Source organism: Elephantulus edwardii, unplaced genomic scaffold (genome assembly GCF_000299155.1).
Source record: "Elephantulus edwardii isolate Elephantulus edwardi_28Jun2011 unplaced genomic scaffold, EleEdw1.0 scaffold00035, whole genome shotgun sequence".
NCBI classification, from domain to species: Eukaryota; Metazoa; Chordata; class Mammalia; order Macroscelidea; family Macroscelididae; genus Elephantulus; species Elephantulus edwardii.
In genome coordinates, this window is record NW_006399785.1 from 21,369,813 (window position 1) to 21,375,812 (window position 6,000).

Consider the following 6,000-nt stretch of genomic DNA (forward strand, 5'->3'; position numbering starts at 1 on the left):
AACAAACAAAAGAATACAATAAAAGAAGAATACATACAGTGTTCATGGCTGGGATTTTTCAGAAGCCAATCACCAGCCCTCTCTTCCTAGGTACATCTGGATAGTTTCAAATTGACAACCTTTTGGTTATATTTGAGCATTTAACTATTTATGGCATTCGGGGATTCCTACCCTGACATTACACGATAGAAGAAAATATATTCTACCTGGGACAGACTGACTTAATCACATGTAGCAACAACTAGACTAGTGTTGGCCAAGCCACTGAGAAGCAAAGCCAACATAGGCTGACACATGAAATTTACTATCACAGAAAATGCTCACTCACTGTCTTCAAGTTGGGTTTGACTCAAGTTGGGTGAGATTTTGGAGGCAGTAAAGACTCACAGAAGGAGACCACTTCCCCATGGAACTGCTGGAGCTGCTCAGCCATGGGATTAGCACCACAGAAGGTGACAAGGAAATCCAACTGCCTCTCTAAACAGGCTCCCAAAGAAAGGAGAATATATCTAATCAGCCTTGAGGGGAAATTGTCTTTCTAGGGTCTTTCATCACATGGTCAATGTAACTGTGGAAAATACAGCTTCCTTGTCATAAAGTAGATTCTTGAAGGAGTTGCTTATGGTAATTTAAGAAGATGTTAAATGCCAAACAGAGTCAGGAAGGACATGATTATGGAAAATTTGTAAGCATGTCCAGATTATCCCAGGATCAGAATTGGCCCAGCAATATCCAATACCTGGGCTGAAGGACTCCCAGAGGGAAGCTCCAATGATTACATTTTACTTGGATCCATAATCAGTGATGGTAGCAGCAGTCAAGAAATCAAAAGACAATTTGCACTGGGCAAATCTGTTGTCAAGAACTTCTTGAAAGTGCTGAACAGAAAGGAAGTCCATTTAAAAACTAAAAAGCACCTGCTAGAGTCCCTAATGTTTCTAATTGCTTCTTACGCATGTGAAAGTTGGATAATGAAATCTTTGAAATGTGGTATTGGTAAAGAGTACTGAATATCCATCAGATGGACTAGCAGAGAAGAAACAAATTTCTTTTGGCAAAGATCAAACAAATCTGTCTTGGAGGAGGTGAAATTAAGAGTATTACTTAGAGGTAAGTGTGTGAAAACTTCATCTCACCACTTTGTTCATGTTGTCAGGATGGGTTAGTCCTTGGAAAATGACATGCTGGGAAAGACAGTTATCCAAAGAGAGGAAGACCTTCCGTGAGATAGATTGACCAGCGACTGCAACAGCGAGGTTGAGCGTGGTAGAGATCTGAGAACAGCACAGCATAGAGAAAGTGAGATTTTGATCTGTTGTTCATAGGAGCCCCATAAACTATAATTTACTTGGTAGCATGACAACAACAACAACAGCAGCAGCACAGGATTGCTCTTTCTTTCTTTTCAAGGTACCTCTGAGTGGTCTCCAACCTCCACCCTTTTAGTTATCAGCTGGTTGCATTGTTATTACAATGCCCAACATGTTTCAGGGAACATTCAGATTGGAAGAGACTAGGAAGAAAGTCTTGGTGTTCTACTTAAAATCAGCCAAAGTTACCCTGTGGATCACGCCAGGGCTTTGTTGGATACCCTCCTGTGGGATGATACAGGCAGGGCCTGGTGCATTTGCATCCATCATGCATGGAGTTTCCAGGAGTTGGGTTAACTCAAAAACAGCCAACCACAATCACATGTGACAGAAGAGCTGAGAAAACACACTGCTGTCTAATCACTTCCAACTCATAGCAACCCTTCACTGGGTTTCCAGGGCTGAAAATCTTTACAAGAAGGAACTCACCATCTTTCTCCCATGGAGCGGCTGGTAGATCCCAAGTGCAGATCTTTCATTTGCCAGTCTGATACGTTACCTTCTACACCACCAGGGCACACAAATCTCAGGGAAAGGCCTCGGAAACATTCCCATGAACAAGAAGGAGTTTTGATTTAGGAAGAGAGCAGTGCTTTCAGAGTCATTGTCAGAAGCATAGTCATCACTGAGCACCCAAGGCCCACTAAGCAACCACCGAGGGCTGTAGCTAGACTGAGTCCTTTTATGAACACACAGGACTTCGGGGATGTGGGCTTCCTCACCCAACCCCCAGAGAAGCCGGGATCCCAGCAGCTGTTCCCTGAAGCGCTGGAGTTTAATTATCCCCCCTCAGATGATTTACACCTGGCAATCAATGACTTCAAGGGCAAGCAGGCTGGCAGCTGCAGCCTCTCACAATGGGTTGTGACTCCAGCTATTGCTTCTGCCCCCTTCTGTCCTTTCCGGCTCTGCCCTCCTGCTTCAAGTGCAGCCTTAGCTTGGCAGAACTACTGCGGAATCCAGGAGCACCAGTCAAGGAAAATGCCATTGAGGGCGTTTATTGTCAATTCAGAGCTAGAAGCAAAACTCGGAAGTTTGAGGAATATGGGTTGAATCGTCTCCATCGTGATGAATTTTGCAGTCCTGACTTAATTACTTACAAGTCTCTATTCAGCCCATTTCTTACATTAAAACAGGTTTCTTTAAAGAGGGAAGATCTGAGAGAACATTGAACTTTCTGGTAAGGATATCGATATAATTTGGGGATGGATAAATGATGATGGTTGAAAATGTGATGAAGGTAATTAAGGTTACTGAATTGTGCATGTTAAAAATGTTCAAAAATAGTGTTTTGTTTTAGATATATATCATATAACAATTTTTAAAAGTATACCTTGTTGGTTCACATAAACAACCATAATGTGAACAGTGCCTAAAAATTACAGACTATAAAATTTTGACCCTAGAACATTTTCTATCTGACTATTCAAAAAGATAGATAAGCAGATTTCAGAATGACATTTAGAATATACTACCTGACTTGGTGCTTTTGAGCTGTGGTGCTAGGCAAGAGTGCTGAATCCTGCCAAAACAATAAAAAGATAAGTCTTGGATAAAGTCCAACCAGAGTGCTTTTTGGTGGTAAAGATGATAAAGCTTTGTGCCACATATTTTGGGCATGTTGGTAGGCTATTCCCTGAAGAGGGACATCGTGCTTGGAAAAGTAGAGGCTTGTTGAAAAAGAGGTATACCTTCAACTAGACACATTGACACAATGACTGCAGCAATGGGCTCAAGTATGTCAGAGACTATGAGGACGGCCCAGGGTAGGACAGGGTTCACATCTTTGTTCATAGGGTCTCTATGAGTCATGTTCAACTTGACGACACCTAACAATTGCTATGTGTTTTAACTGGTAAGGAATTGCAGTGCCAACCCAAAGACAGGTGCTTGGGATGCACCAACTGCTTCTCACAAGAAAGATGATTCATCTTTGCAGTTTACAACCTCTGAAAACTCAACAGGGTTCAAATCTATTGTTCATAAACTCACTGTGAGTCGACATGAGCTGATGACCCTTATCGATAACAAGCTACGTGTCTGAAAAGCCCAAACTCACTACAAAGTCCAGAAGCAACACTAGCCAAATGTATAGCGAATAAGTTTCATTTTAAAAAAAGCTGACTGAGGCTCAGTGTGCATCAGCTTGGAACAAAGAGAAGAAGACGGTATTTATCCCTTCTCCATCGGCAGGTTGGGGGTAGTCACAGCAGTTTGAAGGGCCTAGAGCAATTTTCCATTTTTTCAGCACTCTCTGAGGTGTTCTTGTTCAGTGGTAAACATTAGTCAGATTGTTTACTGTTTCCTGGAACATATATTTGGGTCAGAAGATCAGCAAAATAGAACCACTTTGATTTGTACCTTATATGTCCAAAGTATGAAAAACGAAGCTTCACCATCTTTGCCTCCACGAAGCACTCTGGCTGCATTTTTCCCAAGACATATCTGTTTGTTCTTTTGGCAGTCCATGGGATATCAATACTCTTCTCCAGCACCACAGCTCAAAGACATCAGTTCTTATGCCATCCTTGTTTGTTGTCCAGCTCTGTGATGTATAGGAGGTGACTGAGAACACCACAGCCTGGAACAGGCATACCTTAGTCTTCAAAGTGACATCATTGCTCTTCAGTGTTTTGGAGAGGTTCCTGACCATATACTTAGCATTAGTCTTCTAATTTGCTGACTGTTGATACCTAGGCTGTTGATAATTGATCCAAGCAAGATGAAATCTTTAGAACTTTAGTACTTTCACCATCTATCATAATGTTACCTGTTGGTCCTGTGGGAGGACCTTTATTTTCTTCATGTTCAGATGTAATCCATACTGAACTCTACAGTCTTCGATCTTCTGCAGTAAGTATTTAATGTTTTTCACAACTTCAGGACACAAGGTTGTGTCATCTGTATAACACAGGTTGTTGATGACTCTTCCTCTGATCCTGATGCAACATTCCTCTTCACAAAGTCCAACTACATGAATTATTAGACTACAGATTGAACAGGTATGGGAAAAGGATACAGCTCTGATGCACATCTTTCCTGATTTTAAGCCATTCAGTGTTCCCTTGCTTGGGTCAGAAAACAGCTTCTTCTTTTATTTTTTCAAATTAATTTCTTAATCTATGTATAGATTTCTCATGAGAACAATTCTCTGGGATTCCCATTCTTCTCAGTGTTAACCATAATTTGTTGTGATCCACACAGTCAAATAACTTTATGTAGTCAATAAAACACAAATAGACATTCTTCAGGTATTCTCTGCTTTTAGCCAGGATCCATCTGACATCAGCAGTGATATCTCTGATGCCATGGTCTCTTCTAAATTCAGCTTGAACTTCCGGCAGTTCACTGTCAATGTGCTATTCTAGCTGTTTGGGGATGATCTTCAGCAATATTTTGCTTGTGTGTGATATTTATGATATTATTTGGTAATTTCCACATTCTGTTGGATCATTTTTCTTAGAAATAAAGCTCTTCTAATCAGCCTGCCAGGCAGCTGTCCTCCAAATTTTCTGGCATAAACAGGTGAGCACATCCAGGGCTGCGTCTATTATTTGAAACATGTCAATTGCTATTCCATTGATTCCTGTGGCCTTATTTTTTTCAGTGCCTTCAGAGCAGCTTGGACTTCATCCTTCATCACCATTGGCTTTTGTTCTTATTGTTGTTGTTATGTGCCGTCAAGTCATCTGTGACCCATAGCAATCCTAAGTACAGCAGCTCTGAACCCTGCCCTGCCCTGAGCCAGTTTCACTAATACCGGCACACAAATCCCTTTGCCCCAATCACTGTCACTCTATCTCATCCAGGGTCTTGTCCTGCGTTGTCCATCCACCCTTCCAGGCATGATGTCCTTCTCTAAGGATTGATTCCTCCTGGCCATATGCCCAAAGTATGTAAGATGGAGCTTCAAAATCCTAGCCTCCAAGGAGGAACTTGGTTTCACCCTCTCGAAGATAGACCTCTTTGTTTTCTTGGTGGTCCATGGTATGTATGTTCAAGACTCCAGGACCATAATTCGGAGGCATCAATTCTTCTTCTGTCAACCTTAGTCATTGTCCAACTCTCTAAAGCATAACAAGCAACTGTGAAGACCATGGCCTTGATTAGGCTCACCGTAGTCTTGAGACTGACATCATTGCTTTTCAGCATTCTGGAGCAGTCCCTGACAGCAGATCTTCCCAGTGCAATTAGTCTTTTGATTTCCTGACTGCTGGTGCTAAGATAGTACTTCCTAAAAGGTTTTATTGCCAACTAATTCTTTTGGTACAATGATTCTTCTTTCGATACTTCCTAGACTGTTCAAAAGTTTGCCCATAATACCTCTTAATATTACAACTCAAGATTTGAATTTGTTTTTTCAGTTCTGTCAACTTGAGAAATGCTGAACACTTTTTATTCCTTGATTCCAGCTCTCTGCACATTTCATTATTTTACTTTTTTTCTTGAGCTTCCCTCTGAAGTTTTCTGATTATCTCTTACTTTAGCATCTCTTCCTTTTCTTTTAGCTTCTTGATGCTCTACTGCCATTTTCATAGTCTCTTCTGACATGCAAGCAAGATTTTACTGAAAATTATCCAAAAACGACTGGAACAGCACATCAACAGAGAACTACCAGAAGTCCAGGCTG

At 41.3% G+C, this 6,000-nt stretch overlaps 1 protein-coding gene across 1 annotated transcript in view; it reads left to right on the forward strand.

Annotated features, from left to right (window-relative positions):
* The window catches only part of CLNK (cytokine-dependent hematopoietic cell linker), a 190,065-nt gene that overhangs the window by 62,566 nt on the left and 121,499 nt on the right, over positions 1–6,000 (forward strand). The window lies entirely within an intron of this gene.